The following is a 17,149-nucleotide window of genomic DNA, read 5'->3' as shown; positions in this document are numbered from 1 at the left end:
AAAGTGACTGCTACCTCTCTTTCCTTCTGGCTGAAAAGCATCATCCGATTGGCATATGAGACTGCTGGACAGCAGCCTCCTGAACGAATTACCGCTCATTCCACCAGAGCTGTGGCTTCCACATGGGCTTTCAAGAATGAGGCTTCTGTTGAATAGATTTGTAAGGCAACGACTTGGTCTTCACTGCATACTTTTGCCAAATTTTACAAATTCTATACTTTTGTTTCTTCGGAGGCTATTTTTGGGAGAAAGGTTTTGCAAGCAGTGGTGCCTTCCGTTTAGGTTACCTGACTTGTTCCCTCCCTTCATCCGTGTCCTAAAGCTTTGGTATTGGTATCCCACAAGTAAGGATGAATCTGTGGACTGGATACACCAAGTAAGAGAAAACAGAATTTATGCTTACCTGATAAATTACTTTCTCTTACAGTGTATCCAGTCCACGGCCCACTCTGGCAATTAAGTCAGGTTCAAATTTATTTTTGTAAAACTACAGTCACCACTGCACCCTATGGTTTCTCCTTTTTCTCCTAACCGTCGGTCGAATGACTGGGGTGGCAGAGCCTGAGGGGAAGCTATATGGACAGCTCTGCTGTGTGCTCTCTTTGCCACTTCCTGTAGGGAATGAGAATATCCCACAAGTAAGGATGAATCCGTGGACTGGATACACCGTAAGAGAAAGTAATTTATCAGGTAAGCATAAATTCTGTTTTTGCGCCTCCACGGGCGCTTACTCATAGACTCTATGAGTAAGCGCCCGTGGAGGAGCGAAACATGTTAGACTTCTTGTCCACCTTTATTGCCTGTCTGCATGTACTTATTATAATGGAAGACCAATAAAGTATTTTTTGTTTTTAACTCCAATGCGATTTGAAGTTGTGCCTGCCTAATTTTTTCGTTTGTAGGCCTGTGAGAAAGCCTGAGATAGCAGTGATAGGAGAGCAATGGGGGGGGGGGGTGCTATCTGTTTATAATGCCTAATCTGATTCCAAGAGGAGAGGCATTCTTTAATTATTGGATTGTTAAAAGATAAATTCCTGCGGCAATGTGGCAGGGTCCAAATGAGATCCTGTAAGCAAATATAAGAGGGTAACGAGGCCTGCTCAATACCCCTCCATTTACTATGAGAGTCCTTGATTTCCCATTGAGAAATATGAGTGAGCATCGCCGCCTCAAAGTATCTAACGATGGATGGAGAGGCAACCCCTCTATGCAGTCTAGGGTACTGTAAAACTTTGCGGGCTATATGCGGTGGTTTTCCCTGCCACATATACTTTGTACATTCACTTTGAAACTGTAATAACATTTTCTCTTGTAAGGTGTATCCAGTCCACGGATCATCCATTACTTGTGGGATATTCTCATTCCCAACAGGAAGTTGCAAGAGGACACCCACAGCAGAGCTGTAAAATAGCTCATCCCCTGTCATAGCCAGTCATTCTCTTGCAACTCTCAAAAAGCAAGGACGTTGTAGGAGAGAGTGGTTAAATATAGCTAGTTTATTTTCTTCAATCAAAAGTTTGTTATTTTTAAATAGTACCGGAGTTGTGCTATTTTATCTCAGGCAGTAAATAGAAGAAGAATCTGCCTGAGGTTTCTACGATCTTAGCAGGTTGTAACTAAGATCCATTGCTGTTCTCACATATGTCTGAGGGGATTACACAGATGAGGTAACTTCAGCGAGAGAATGGCGTGCAGTTTATTCTGCTATCAGGTATGTGCAGTTATAATTTTTTCTAGAGATGGAAAACACTAGAAAATGCTGCTGATACCGGATTAATGTAAGTTAAGTCTGAATACAGTGATTTAATAACGACTGGTATCATGCTTACTCCCAGGGGTAATACCCTTATGATATTTACAATATAAAACGTTTGCTGGCATGTTTAATCGTTTTTATATATGCTTTGGTGATAAAACTTTATTGGGGCCTAGTTTTTTTCCACATGGCTGGCTTAAATTTTGACTAGAAACAATTTCCACTGTTGTAGTATAAAAGTTACAGTTGGTGCAGTTAAAATTACAAACTGTGACATCCAGCTTCCCTCAAAGGCCCTCTGAATGCTATAGGACATCTCTAAAGGGCCCAAAGGCTTTCCAAAGTTGTTTATTGGGGAAGGTAGGGCCACAGCTTGCTGTGGCAGTTGGTTGTGACTGTTAAAAAACGTCTATTTCGTTTTTTTGATCCGTTTTTTGAACTAAGGGGTTAATCATCCATTTGCAAGTGGGTGCAATGCTCTGTTAGTATATTATACACACTGTAAAAAATTCGTTTGATTTACTGCATTTTTTCACTGTTTTTCAAATTCTGACAAAATTTGTTTCTCTTAAAGGCACAGTACCGTTTTTTATATTTGCTTGTTAACTTGATTTAAAGTGTTTTCCAAGCTTGCTAGTCTCATTGCTATTCTGTATAAACATGTCTGACATAGAAGAAACTCCTTGTTTATTATGTTTAAAAGCCATGGTGGAACCCCCCTTAGAATGTGTACCAAATGTACTGATTTCATTTTATGAAATAAAGATCATTTTCTGTCTTTGAAAAATTTATCACCAGAGGAATCTGACGAGGAGGAAGTTATGCCGACTAACTTTCCCAACGTGTCAGACCCTTTGACTTCCGCTTAAGGGACTCACGCTCAAATGGCACCAAGTACATCTAGGGCGCCCATAGCGTTTACTTTACAAGACATGGCGGCAGTCATGGATAATACACTGTCAGCGGTATTAGCCAGACTACCTGAACTTAGAGGTAAGCGAGATAGCTCTGGGGTGAGACAAAATGCAGAGCATACTGACGCTTTAAGAACCATGTCTGATACTGCCTCACAATATGCAGAAGCTGAGGAAAGAGAGCTTCAGTCAGTGGGTGATGTTAATGACTCAGGAAAGATACCTGATTCTAATATTTCTACATTTAAATTTAAGCTTGAACACCTCCGCGTGTTGCTTAGGGAAATTTTAGCTGCTCTGAATGACTGTGATACCATTGCAGTGCCAGAGAAATTGTGTAGACTGGATAAATACTTTGCAGTGCCGGTGTGTACTGACGTTTTTCCAAATACCTAAAAAGTTTACAGAAATTATTAATAAGGAATGGGATAGACCAGGTGTGCCGTTCTCTTCCCCTCCTATTTTTAGAAAAATGTTTCCAATAGACGCCACCACACGGGACTTATGGCAGACAGTCCCTAAGGTGGAGGGAGCAGTTTCTACTCTAGTAAAGCGTACTACTATCCCTGTCGAGGACAGTTGTGCTTTTTTTAGATCCAATGGATACAAAATTAGGTTACCTTAAGAAAATATTTATTCAACAAGGTTTTATCCTACAGCCCCTTGCATGCATTGCCCCTGTCACTGCTGCTGCGGCGTACTGGTTTGAGTCTCTGGAAGAGGCTTTACAGGTAGCAACTCCATTGGATGACATACTTGGCAAACTTAGAGCACTTAAGCTAGCCAATTCTTTTATTCTGATGCCATTGTTCATTTGACTAAACTAACGGCTAAGAATTCTGGTTTTGCTATACAGGCGCGCAGAGCGCTATGGCTTAGATCATGGTCAGCTGACGTGACTTCAAAATCTAAGCTACTTAACATTCCCTTCAAGGGGCAGACCCTATTCGGGCCTGGTTGAAGGAGATTATTGCTGATATCACTGGAGGAAAAGGTCATGCCCTTCCTCAGGACAGGTCCAAATCTAGGGCCAAACAGTCTAATTTTCGTGCCTTTCAAAACTTCAAGGCAGGTGTGGCATCAACTTCCTCTAATAATAAACAAGAGGGAACTTTTGCTCAATCCAAGACGGTCTGGAGACCAAACCTGACCTGGAAAAAAGGTAACCAGGTAAAAAAGCCTGCTGCTGCCTCTAAGACAGCATGAAGGAATGGCCCCCTATCCGGGAACGGATCTAGTAGGGGGCAGACTTTCACTCTTTGCCCAGGCGTGGGCAAGAGATGTTCAGGATCCCTGGGTGTTGGAAATTATATCCCAGGGATATCTTCTGGACTTCAAAGCTTCCCCCCCAAAAGGGAGATTTCACCTTTCACAATTATCTGCACACCAGATAAAGAGAGAGGCATTCTTACACTGTGTACGAGACTTCCTAATTATGGGAGTGATCCATCCAGTTCCAAAGGAGGAACAGGGACAGGGTTTTTACTCAAATCTGTTTGTGGTTCCCAAAAAAGAGGGAACCTTCAGACCAATTTTGGATCTAAAGATCTTAAACAAATTCCTCAAAGTTCCGTCGTTCAAGATGGAAACTATTCGTACCATCCTACCACTGATCCAGGAGGGTCAATATATGACTACAGTGGATCTAAAGACAGGCATTACCAGTTGTAGCTCTTCCCTTGGGATTAGCTACAGCCCCAAGAATCTTTACAAAGGTTCTAGGGTCGCTTATGGCGGTCCTAAGGCCGCGGGGCATAGCAGTAGCCCCTTATTTAGACGACATCCTGATACAGGCGTCAAACTTCCAAATTGCCAAGTCTCATTCGGACGTAGTACTGGCATTTCTGTGGTCGCATGGGTGGAAAGTGAACGAGGAAAAGAGTTCTCTATCCCCACTCACAAGAGTTTCCTTTCTAGAGACTCTGATAGATTCTGTAGAAATGAAAATTCACCTGACGGAGTCCAGGTTATCAAAGCTTCTAAATTCCTGCCGGGTTCTTCATTCCATTCCGCGCCCTTCGGTGGTTCAGTGTATGGAAGTAATCGGCTTAATGGTAGCGGCAATGGACATAGTGCCGTTTGCATGCTTACATCTCAGACCGCTGCAACTATACATGCTCAGTCAGTGGAACGGGGATTACACAGATTTGGACCAGGGATTCTCTTCTCTGGTGGCTATCTTGGGTCCATCTGTCTAAAGGTATGACCTTTCGCAGGCCAGATTGGACAATTGTTACGACAGATACCAGCCTTCTAGGTTGGGGTGCAGTCTGGAACTCCCTGAAGGCTCAGGGATCGTAGACTCAGCAGGAGTCTCTCCTTCCATTAAATATTCTGGAACTAAGAGCGATATTCAAGGCTCTTCAGGCTTGGCCTCAGTTAGCAACTCTGAGGTACATCAGATTTCAGTCGGACAACATCACGACTGTAGCTTACATCAACCATCAAGGGGGAACGAGAAGTTCCCTAGAGATGTTAGAAGTTTAAAAAATAATTCGCTGGGCAGAGATTCACTCTTGCCACCTATCAGCTATCCATATCCCAGGTGTAGAGCACTGGGAGGCGGATTTTCTAAGTCGTCAGACATTTCATCCGGGAGAGTGGGAACTCCATCCGGAGGTATTTGCACAACTGATTCATCGTTGGGGCAAACCAGAACTGGATCTCATGGCGTCTCGCCACAACGCCAAGCTTCCTTGTTACGGATCCAGGTCCAGGGATCCCAAGGCGACACTGATAGATGCTCTAGCAGCGCCCTGGTCTTTCATCCTGGCTTATGTGTTTCCACCGTTTCCTCTGCTCGTAGATATCTTTATTGGTGTGAATCCAAGGGTTACTCATGGAGTAAGGTCAGGATTGCTAATATCTTTTCTCCAAGAAGGTTTGGAAAAAGGATTGTCAGCTAGTTAAGCATCTGGAAGATGTTCCAGATGTTCAGGCATTTTGTCAGGCTTTAGTTAGAATCAAGCCTGTGTTTAAACCTGTTGCTCCACCATGGAGCTTAAACTTGGTTCTTAAGGTTCTTCAAGGAGTTCCGTTTAAACCTCTTCATTCCATAGATATCAAACTTTTATCTTGGAAAGTTCTTTTTTTGGTAGCTATTTCCTCGGCTCGTAGAGTCTCTGAGCTATCTGCCTTACAATGTGATTCTCCTTATCTGATTTTTCATACGGATAAGGTAGTCCTGCGTACCAAACCTGGGTTCTTACCTAAGGTGGTATCTAACAAGAATATCAATAAAGAGATTGTTGTTCCATCCTTGTGTTACACAATCTGGACGTGGTCCATGCTTTAAAGTTTTACTTACAAGCTACTAAAGATTTTTGTCAAACATCTGCTTTGTTTGTTGTCTACTCTGGACAGAGGAGAGGTCAAAAGGCTTCGGCAACCTCTTTTTCTTTTTGACTAAGAAGCTTAATCCGCTTAGCCTATGAGACTGCTGGACAGCAGCCTCCTGAAAGGATTACAGCTCATTCCACTAGAGCTGTGGCTTCCACTTGGGCCTTTAAAAATGAGGCTTCTTTTGATCAGATTTGCAAGGCGACAACTTGGTCTTCGCTTCATATTTTTTCAAACTTTTACAAATTTGATACTTTTGCTTCTTCGGAGGCTATATTTGGGAGACAGGTTTTACGGGCAGTGGTTCCTTCCATTTAAGTTCCTGCCTTGTCCCTCCCTTCATCCGTGTACTTTAGCTTTGGTATTGGTATCCCACAAGTAATGGATGATCCGTGGACTGGATACACCTTACAAGAGAAAACACAATTTATGCTTACCTGATAAATTTATTTCTCTTGTGGTGTATTCAGTCCACGGCCCGCCCTGTCATTTTAAGGCAGGTATTTTTTAAATTTAAACTACAGTAACCACTGCACCCTATGGTTCCTCCTTTCTCGGCTTGTTTTCGGTCGAATGACTGGCTATGACAGTTAGGGGAGGAACTATATTACAGCTCTGCTGTGGGTGTCCTCTTGCAACTTCCTGTTGGGAATGAGAATATCCCACAAGTAATGGATGATCCGTGGACTGGATACACCACAAGAGAAATAAATTTATCAGGTAAGCATAAATTGTGTTTTGTTTGGGCACTCATATTGGGAGGCACTGAAATAAATAGGACAATTTAGGGAGATAGCTCATTTTAAGGTCTGCAATGCATCCAAGCCAGGAAATAGAGTTGGAATGCCATTTTTGTCTAAGGGTTCTCAGCTCAGATAGCAAGGGGCGGTAATGTGCATTTATAATATGGGGGATATCACTTGATAGTTTGATCCCTAGATGTGGTATGTGGTTTTCTTTAACTATAAAATTGTATTTATCATGTAGGTATTTAGGTAGGTATGCAGGGTGCCCTCTAGTGAAGATTTCAGTCTTGTTGTGGTTCAATTTGTAATAAGAGAGGCTACTAAATGTCTCCAGAGTCTCTAGCAATCTAGGTATAGTCTGTTTTGGCTTGGTGGAGAAAATCGTAGTGTCGTTAGCACACATTGCAACCTTGTGAACAGTGCAGAGCAGTGTGATTCCCTCGACTTTGCTGTAACTCCTAATTTGTGCTGCTAAGGGCTCTATCGCTAGGGCAAATAGCAAGGGGCTCAAGGGCAGCCCTGCCGGGTGCCATTGGAGATGGGGAAGGACGGGGAAGTAATTCCCAGTACACAAACAGAGGCCGTGGGATTGGAATATAGTGCCTTTATGGCCAGTATTATGTGTTCAGGGAATTGAAAAGTTTCCAAGACCTTCCACAGGTATTCCCATCTAACCCGGTCGAACACCTTCTCGGCATCAAGGGAGATGACCGCCAAGGGCTTATTCAACCTTTTGGATTCTAAAAGGATGTTTAGCAATCTTCTGGTATTATCTGGGCCCTCCCTACCCAGAATAAAGCCCACTTGGTCAGGGTCAATGAGATCAGGGAGCAACCTTGAAATCGTGTTCGCTATAATTTTTGAGTATATTTTAATTGTCACGCCGCCCCACTCTAGCAGTTGCTAGGGGTGCGGCGTCTCCTTCCCTGCTCGTTGTCAGGGGCTGTGTCGGGTCTGGATGTGTGCAGCGCTGACATCATCGCCGCACGCTCCTCTGTCCATGCCGGTCCGGATTCCTATGACACAAATCCTGCGCCTATGTAAGTCCACATTAACGACCTATCACTGCCCAAGTATAGGTGTTACTTTGTGTGATCCTGGGTGTGATAGATCGTTACTGCTATATTGCCTTATTGTGTTTGAACCCTGCCTGTCTGACTACTCTACCTATTAGAGTACCCCTGAATTGCTGGATTGATATACTGCTGCTGAACTCTGCTTGACTGACTACACTACCTGTTTAACCCCTAAATTGCTGGACTGATACTCTGCTGCTGAACTCTGCTTGTCTGACTACTCTGCCTGTTATACCCCTGAATTGCTGGATTGATACTCTGCTGCTGCCTGCCTGACAATTCTAGTGGTTTGCTCTTGAAATGCTTTACCATTGCCAAACCCTTCCTGCCTGCCTGACCATTCTAGTGGTTAACCTTGGACTGCTCTACCATTGCTGCTGAAGACTACCCTGCCTGTGGTGAGTACTGCTTCCCTCATCTCTGCTCTGGGATATTCCCTATCTTTCCGGCTCGATGCCCGGATAACAAGACTACTGGCCGAGTTCGGTCTGATAGAGGAGTATCCCACGAGCGTGACATAAATGAAATGGGTCTATAATTTGTGCAGGATGAAGACTTTTTATCTGGTTTAGGGATGGTTATGATGGAGGCCTCAAGAAATTCTCTCTGAAACTTACCTTCTTCGCTTGAAAAATTAAAGAATCTTAGCAAGAGGTGTGAGATTTCATGTAAATATGTCTAATAGAAGACTGCCGAAAAACCATCCGGGCCTGGGGCTTTAAAGGGCTTTAATTTTTTAATTACTTGTTTGACCTCTTGGATAGAGAAATGGTTAGCCAAGGACTCTCTCTTATCATCATTAAGGGTTGGCAACTTCAATGAATGCTAAAAGGAGCATATAACCTCTGGAGAGGCTGGTTTTATGGGTTCCTGATTTTGTATATTGTACAGGGCAGAGTAGTATACACAAAATGTTTGGCGGCTAATCTGGGCAGGGAGCCTAAAAATGTGATCCCCTTGTTTTAATGCGTGTATGCGTGAGGCCCCTGTATGCTGTCTCATTCTTTTTGCTAACATGGTATCAGCTGTGTTGCTTTTTGAGTAGGAAAGTTGTTTTAGTTTGAAAAGGTGGGATTGGCTTTTCTTGAACTCTAATTGGCTAATATGTCGTCTAAGCTCTGTAATTAAAGGAATTAGAGGTACGATATTGATACTCTAGGTCCCTTAATTTGCCATGGGCTTTGGAGAGGCCAGCTTGTTTCCTTAAAAATGCCTGTTTTCTTATAAAATAGCCCCGATCGGTGGCCTTAAATGCCCCCCATATCAAATCATCTAGAATTTGTGGGTTGTCATTTGTTTGTATAATGAATTGCATCTCATTTCTTAGTTCCTCCATAAAAGGTACATCTGACAAAATATTTTGGGGCAACCACCAAATGGATTTGGTCCTAACCGTGCTTGTGGATTGAAGGTCTAGGAGAACTTGGTCATGGTCCGACCAAGAGCAGATTAATATATTTGTCTATTGTACTAAATCTAGAGTGTCTGAATGGCAAAAAAGGTAATCTAACCTAGAATAAGTGTTATGAGGGTGAGAGAAGTGTATGTAGTCTTTATCTAAGGAGTGGAAAGACCTCCAAATGTCATAGTAGCCATATTGTGCCATTAAGGTTCTAAATTTAAGGCTCACAGAGTTAGGAACAGTAGCCTTCTTATTAGTGGGTTTAGATTTCCTGTCTATTTTGCTTTCCCAGACCATATTGAAATTGCCCACCAAGCTTACCCTGCCCTGCTTAACCTGGTCTACCTTACATAAGATCTTTTTTATGTATCTGGGTTGGAGGGCATTTGGGAGGTAGATGGAAACCAAGGTGTATGTAATATGGTCTAAATTGCAGATTAGGATGATGAATCTAGCCTGGGGGTCTCTGATAATGTTAATAGGTTCATAAGCCACTCTTTTATGTATCAATATAGCTGCACCCCTAGCTTTTTTTGAGAAAAGAGCCAATTCAAAAATTGGAAAATCTTTAGATATGGATGCAGGTGGGCCATCTACTAATAGATGCGTTTCTTGGAGAAACAGCACATCTGCTCTATGAAATTTGAGAGATCTAGTGAGTAGGCTTCTCTTCCCAGTGGTGTTTAGGCCTCTCACATTATGAGTTATGAACCTAATGGAGGACATATGTGACACAATTCGACTTCGGGCTTGCCTAGTGACTTGATGCTTTGTGTGTGTGGGGGGGGGGATATTGGGTTGAGACTGAAAGTTAGGGGGGGGGGGTCAGGGGAGGGGTATCTGGGATGGAGAAATCAGTGAAAGTAGTCCACCTGTGTGGAACCCTAACGTGGGCTCAAGATTGGGAGGGAGCAAGTGCAAGTAAGGAAGGGAGCTGAAGTAGTCAGCCCCGCTCTCAGAAAAACACCTAAACATGAACTAGCTAATCTAACTAAGCTTGAACAAAAAAGAAACATATAGAGAATACAACATTTGTAGCATAGTTAGCTCATAACTCAATTTTCCCTCACAAGAGGAGGGTTTCCATTCAGGTCGGCAAGGCTTGAGTCTGCAGAGACTGATTGAGGAGGCTGTATTTCTGACACTTTGGTCTTTGTTCCTTCAAAGTCCATTCTGGAGCCGAGGCCCTCAGTTTGGTAGAATGGGTGACTGTCAGAGGCACCTGTTCTGTTTGCAGACCCCAGTTAGTTAGGAGAGTGTTGCCTTGAGATGGCTATGTCACCACATGGGTTTGATTATCCTTAGTCACTATAAGCTTAGTGGGGTAGCCCCACCTATACTTGATGTTAGCCCTTCTGAGCAACATAGTTATGGGCATATAAAGCCTGCGTTGTTGCAGAGTGTAGGAAGACAAGTCCGGCAGGTTGTCTGGTAAAGCTGGTTTGTTGAAGGCAGCCTGCATTATACAGTCTTTAAAGGTAAAGTTATGAAAGCATACCACAATGTCTCTAGGTCTATCCGATGACCTTATCCTTGGTCTCAGAGCTCTGCTCCATAGTGTGTAACAAACCCCCTAGGGGGTCCAATAGTGCTGTGAAAAGAGACTTGAGGAATTCTTGCAGTTCACCTGCTGCAACACTTTCTGGTATACCTCTAAATCGGACATTATTTCTCCGAGCTCTGTCCTCCACATCTGCAAGCTTTAGCTCTAATTGAGTGATTTGATCCGTAAGATTCTCAGTGTATTAAAGTAGGTTTGAGTGATCTGTGGTGAGATCATCATGTTGCCTCTCTAAAGTATATACTTTATCACCAATCTCTGCAATGTCCTTTCTAAGCTCTGCAGAGCTACGTTGGATCTCAGCAGTGATAGATTTTGTTTACACAGCTAACTTTTTTTCATAGTAGTTTCAGTGATATAATGTTGCATGTGGGTGGTAGACTGCGTACTGGATTGAGATCCCTCGTCCTGTGATTCTGGGTCACTTGCAACCCCTCTGATTGCATCTGGGTCTTTAGACTGTTGAGAGAAGTGGTCGAGCACAGTCTTTTTAACAGTTGCCGGAGTTCTGGGATGCCTTCTCAAGGTATGCAGCGTTGTTGATAATGTTGTAGGCAACCTTGAGATGTGCAATGGTAGCTCAATCAGTCTCACCTGTACTGAATAAAAAAGATGGCTTAAGCCTGACTATCTGAGCAAAACTAGTATATATAAAGAAACATATATGAGAGTGGGCCGGCCTCAGCCTACACAATGGCGTGTCCTAAACCAGTAAACACCACACCATCAATTTTAGTATTGCACCTCAGGGAAAAGGGGATACAACCCGAGGGAAGGGAAAAGGGAGAGCGGAAGTGACGAACCCAGACAAGCTGGGCCAGAAAGGATGAGGTATGAGAAGGGTACCAGTGATTAGTCACAAAGTTGGGTTCACTAGAAATTCACAATGTGAGAACAAAGCAAACAACAGAGCAATATAATATTTTTAACACTAGTAGTAACAAACTCTTAAACTATTTGACAAATACAATGTGCTAGTCAGCTCTCTCCCTCACCCCTGGGGAATAGGGATATGACCCAAAGGAAGGGAAAATGAGAGGGGAGGTGACCCCCCCTGGACAGACCAGGGAGGAAAGGGAGAGGTGAGGGGAAAAGCAAATATCACTACAGTAATATGGGCTTGACTCGTATTAGCAAATGTAATGACAATAATGACAATAAGGCATGAGCAGTTCTGGGCTAATTAGGAATCAGAAGGGCGGAGTTTCTATGGTGTATGAGGCAGTCTCTTAGTCCCAGCAAAAAAAAACTTTTAAATGCCAGGAATAGCACCAGTAGATATTAGTCTCTCAATGAAAGAAGCTAATTAGGCTTGTGGATACTTGAGGACTGTGGGCCATAGGGTCTGTGGAATCCTTATACTATAAGTAAGTTCACAGTAGTGCCACTCTAGGTATTGTTGGGGTGGTATGTGGAATCCACTAAAGTCCGCCGAGTATAATTCACGAACAGGGCCACAATTAGGGGAAGAAAAAAATCAAAAGGCTGCAATCTCACCCAATTATGTAGTATAGCCGTGCAGCTGCAGATACCCTGCTCAGTGTCTGGTCTGGGTGGGAGGAAGGTGGGCAGTGCATCATTTAAATAGAAAGCTTGAGGTGCACCTCAAACCCACTGCCTTCTTTCTAACAGGCTACGCAATTTCCTATTGCTTCCAGCTCAGGCTGAGAAGTTGTTATCACCTTGGTGGGAGAACCCCCCCAAATGGCTAGGTATCCTGTCTGTGATTCCTGAAAGGCAACTTGTTGGTTGGAAATGGCAGCTTTTTGCACCACTGCTAAAGCTCCTAGGCCTCTCTCTGCACCACCAGGCCACCTTGGATCGCCTTCCGTCCTATATCACTCACCGGATCAGCTCCACCTGGAGCGGGCAGGTATTCAGTCCCCCACCACCATAAATCGGCAATGTAATAATGTAGTCTCGGCTTTTGGGTTGTAGGGTGCATCTATAACAACAATCTAACATTTTTATGAATTACAAACCAATATAAATTTAATTCTTAAGAAAAGAAAAAAAAGAAACTGAGGAAAAGGGTATTCCAGTAATCGCCTTGAGAAAAATGAGGCATGTGCATTCTACAGACTCAATGGAAAATGGGTCTGGTCTTTAAATTTTTCCAGGGCTGTTTTTTTATTCCCAGCCTGACTCTGGCGCAGTGGGTCTGTAACACTTTCCATAAGAGAAAACTTTATTTACTGATTAAAGCAATTTTCTCTCCAGGAACATGTAGCCATTTTAGGGATATACTCAAATATATTATGTGATAAAAGTTCTAAACAGTTATACACACACACACACACACACACACACACACACATATATATATATATATATATATATATATATATATATATGTAACAAAAACTTGCACTCGCTGGTCTTATTTCAAAACACACTTTACAGTGATGTTTCAGAGACAGAGTATCCCCTTCCTCAGACCAACAAAAGAGAAAATCTGTGCTGTGTACTTTCCCTATTGCTTAGGGGTAATTAAAGTGGCTGCTAAATCCAATTGTGTATTGTACTCTATCCCAAAGGTACTATCCACAATAATATATATATAAAAACAAAAAGGATAGGATTAGCGCTACTAAACCTCAAACCACAGATAGGGTTAAACAGTACAAGTATATAAATAAATATATTAAAACAATGAAGATTAAAGTTCCAGATTTTCATGGGTATATTCTGTTATCGTCACAGTATGCAAATATTTTTTTATTGCAAAATCACATAAGAATTCACATAAATGCTTCACATAAAGGTAGGGGAGACCGCCCCGGGGTTAGTACTTACAACATATTGCCCCAATCCTATGAGGTAAGTGGAGAGCTCAAGGTGAGAGTCGGTCTGGCACCTATATGATGCAGCCGCACTGTTTTCTTATCCATAGGTCCAATCTTAGTGTACACCGTTCACAATCCTCCCGAGTATTTTAAGTGGTCGGTCTTGACGACTCCCAGAGTATGGCAGAACTTCTCCGTACGATAAGTTAAAAAAATGTGATGACCCTAAAGCATATGAGGTATTTTAGAAAGCCCAGAAACACATACAGTTTTCTATAGTAACATCCGGGTATTTCAAATCTCAAATGCCGTGCATAAAGTCATTAAAAAAACGGCAGCCACGCCGAAATTAAAATAATATTGGTGAATTCAAATAGAACTATTTCAGGGGATGGATTCCCATAAACAAAATCGCCTAATATTCTATATATATATATATATTTTTTAAAATATACTCATTCTTTAAAGGAGAAAGGTTTTGAATAAGTTACTTTTGCCTTGATTTTACTTTTTTGTATATTTCCAGCCATTACCAATCTGCCATCTTGGGAGTTCCATTTGCCTTTGAGTGGTTTCTATTCCAGTCTATTCTTGAGTTTTCAAATGTGCTGCTGCCTTTAAATAACGTTTAAATTAGATTTAACATAAAAAACATCTACTAAAGTAGCATAATTTAAATTATAATATCCAACATCTGAAAATCTGAATTAAATCATATTATTCAGCTTGGATTTTTTGTTATATACAGTATATAACCCCAATTCCAAAAAAGGAAAGGATGGAAAATACCAAAAAACAAACAAAAAGAGTCATTTGAAATTCAGTTCACCCTGTACTATATTGAAAACACATTACTAAAACATTATTTGATGTTTTACTTTGTGAATTTAATGTATTTAAAAAAATATACACTCATTTCATATCTGATGACTGCAATACACTCCAAAAAAGTTGGGGGCAGGGGCAATTTAGGACTAATAGCAATGCGAGTGACAAGTTGAAATAAGAAGGTGATGTGAAACAGGTGAGAAAATTGTGTAATCATAGTATATAAGGAGCCTCCAAAAAAGGCCTAGTCCTTGAAGAGCAATGATTGGTCGAGGCTCGCCAATCTGCCAACAGATGCATCAGCGAATAATCCAGCACTTTGAGAACATGCTAGCATGGCCGGCCTGCAGTCCTGACCTGTCTCCGATTGAGAATGTGTGGCGTATTATGAATGGCAAATTAAGGCAACGAAGGCCCCGTACAGTTGCGCAGCTGAAGACATGCAAATGCTTAATAAGTGTTATTAAAAGAAAAGGTGATGTTACACTGTGGTAATTAATCGACTGTCCCAACTTTTTTGGAGTGTGTTGCAGTCATCAGATTTGAAATGAGTGTATATTTTCAAAAATACATTAAATTCACAAAATAAAACATCAAATACTGTAATGTGTTAATTATGTGTTTTCAATATAGTAAAGGGTGAACTGGATTTTCAAATGACTCTTTATGTTTGTTTTTCTTGCATTTTCCATACTGTCCCAACTTTTTTGGAAATGGCAAATTTTAGATTTAACCCCTTAAGGAACATAGCAGACATATATGGCTTTGGCATGCCAGTACTAAAATAAAAGTTTTTTTTTTTGGGGGGGGGGGGGTGTTTTTAAAAAACAAACAAAAAAAAAACATAATTCTGCTGTGTAGGATCCTCTCATAGCCCCCAACCTCCCTGCCCCCCCCCCCCCTCAAACAGCTCTATGTCTGCCAGTACCCAGTTTGCCATAAAACATGGTATTTTTTTATATAAATTAAAAAAATTATTTAATGTAGTTGCCCCCCCTCAATATCCAACCTGCTCACCCCCTCCCAGATCCCTTAGGCAAAAATTCCCACCCTCCACAGTCCTTTCCCCCACCGTATTGGAAAAATGTATTGTTTCATAGTGTAGCGTTCCCACCCGCTCCCGTGCCCGAGCCCTGGCGGCCCCGCTAGATATCCCGCCCTCCTCTGACTTAGAGCCTACCATCGATGGCCGCCCACCCACTTCCCACATCGGCTCCCACCCACCAACGACCGTGGCCATCGATGGCCGATGCAGAGAGTGCCACATCGGGTGGCTAAGAAATGTTATTGCAGGATGCCTCGATATTGAGGCATCACTGCAATAACATGAAAGCGACTGGAAGCGATCAGGATCGCTTCCACAACTTGGAAACACTAACAATGTACAGGGTACGTCCTTGGTTGTTAAGGACCTTTTTTTGTAGGACGTACCATGTACGTCGTTGGTCCTTAAGGGGATAAACACACTCTAAACTAGATATATTCTGACCTACCAAAAGACATTTAAATATCCATTGGTATTTAAGGGACACTATTTTTCTTTGGATAAATGTTTTGTAGATTATCGATTTATATAGCCCATCTGGGAGTGTTTTTGTAAGAATGTATAGTTTTGCTTATTTTTTAATAACATGATGATGGGATGATTTTTACACTCCTAACCCATCCCCACAGTGCCAGATGTATACATGCATTTCCAGATTACTGCTGGCTCCTGTTTATGTTATCTGTCTTTTAATATGCAGGGAAAGGGGGAGTGTCTGCTCTTCTTGTTTTCACAGCTCATTTTACTGGGTGTCCCAGCCTAACCTCATAAACAGTGCTAAGCTGGGAGCTTCTAAATAGGTTTTTAAAAGGTTTTATACTGGATATTTAGATCAGCATCTGTGCATGTTTTCCTTTATAATAGTGTCTATTACACACAGTGGGTTCCTTCTTGATTTTAATTTCTTTTCTAGAGAATTTTATCATCAGAAATGTTACTTTTTTATTTGTATTGAGCTACTACCTAGTTGATTCTTAGGGACCAATTTTACAAGGGCTGAATGGCCCCTGATGACCCTGTTTCCGCGCGAGCCGGAAACAGCAGTGTTGAAGCAGCAGTCTTAAGACCGCTGCTCCTTAACTGGTCCACAGCCTCTGAGGCTGCGGACATCAACCCGCCGATCCTATACGATCCGGTTGATTGACACCTCCTGCTAGCGCCCAATCTGCAGGGGGTGGCATTGCACAAGCAGTTCACCAGAACTGTTTGTGCTATGTTAAATGCAGACAGCGTACACTGTTGGCATTCAGCGATATCTATCGGACAGACATGGATAAATTGGCGCCATAGTGTGCCTTTTTTCTGGTTAGCTACTGGCAGATTTAAGTTTGGTTCTCTCCCCTTGATTATAGCTATACATGATGTGTTTCCTTGGTTTTCCACTTACTATGCACTTAACAAAATTAATGTCACAATGAGAAAAACATTTGTGCAATTATCATATTATAACTGTACGAGATGAAGAGATTACAATGAAGTTACTAAAACCAACACAGCATAGGATCTATGGGCTTTTTCTTATTCAAGTTTTCAATGTCCAATTGTATCACAAAGGCAGCTGAGCAATATAACCCAACAATCTCTGATCTTATACAAGTCATAATTGCTTTGTGTAAGTTGATAGAAATTGTGTAATTAGAAAAAAGTCCAGGACATGTAGTTTATTTGCCATATACAATAAGGTTTTACTTGAAAA

This window comes from Bombina bombina, chromosome 5, assembly GCF_027579735.1.
Source record: "Bombina bombina isolate aBomBom1 chromosome 5, aBomBom1.pri, whole genome shotgun sequence".
NCBI lineage: Eukaryota > Metazoa > Chordata > Amphibia > Anura > Bombinatoridae > Bombina > Bombina bombina.
The sequence above is the reverse complement of the archived record's forward strand: the minus strand, read 5'-3'. Positions refer to the sequence as shown.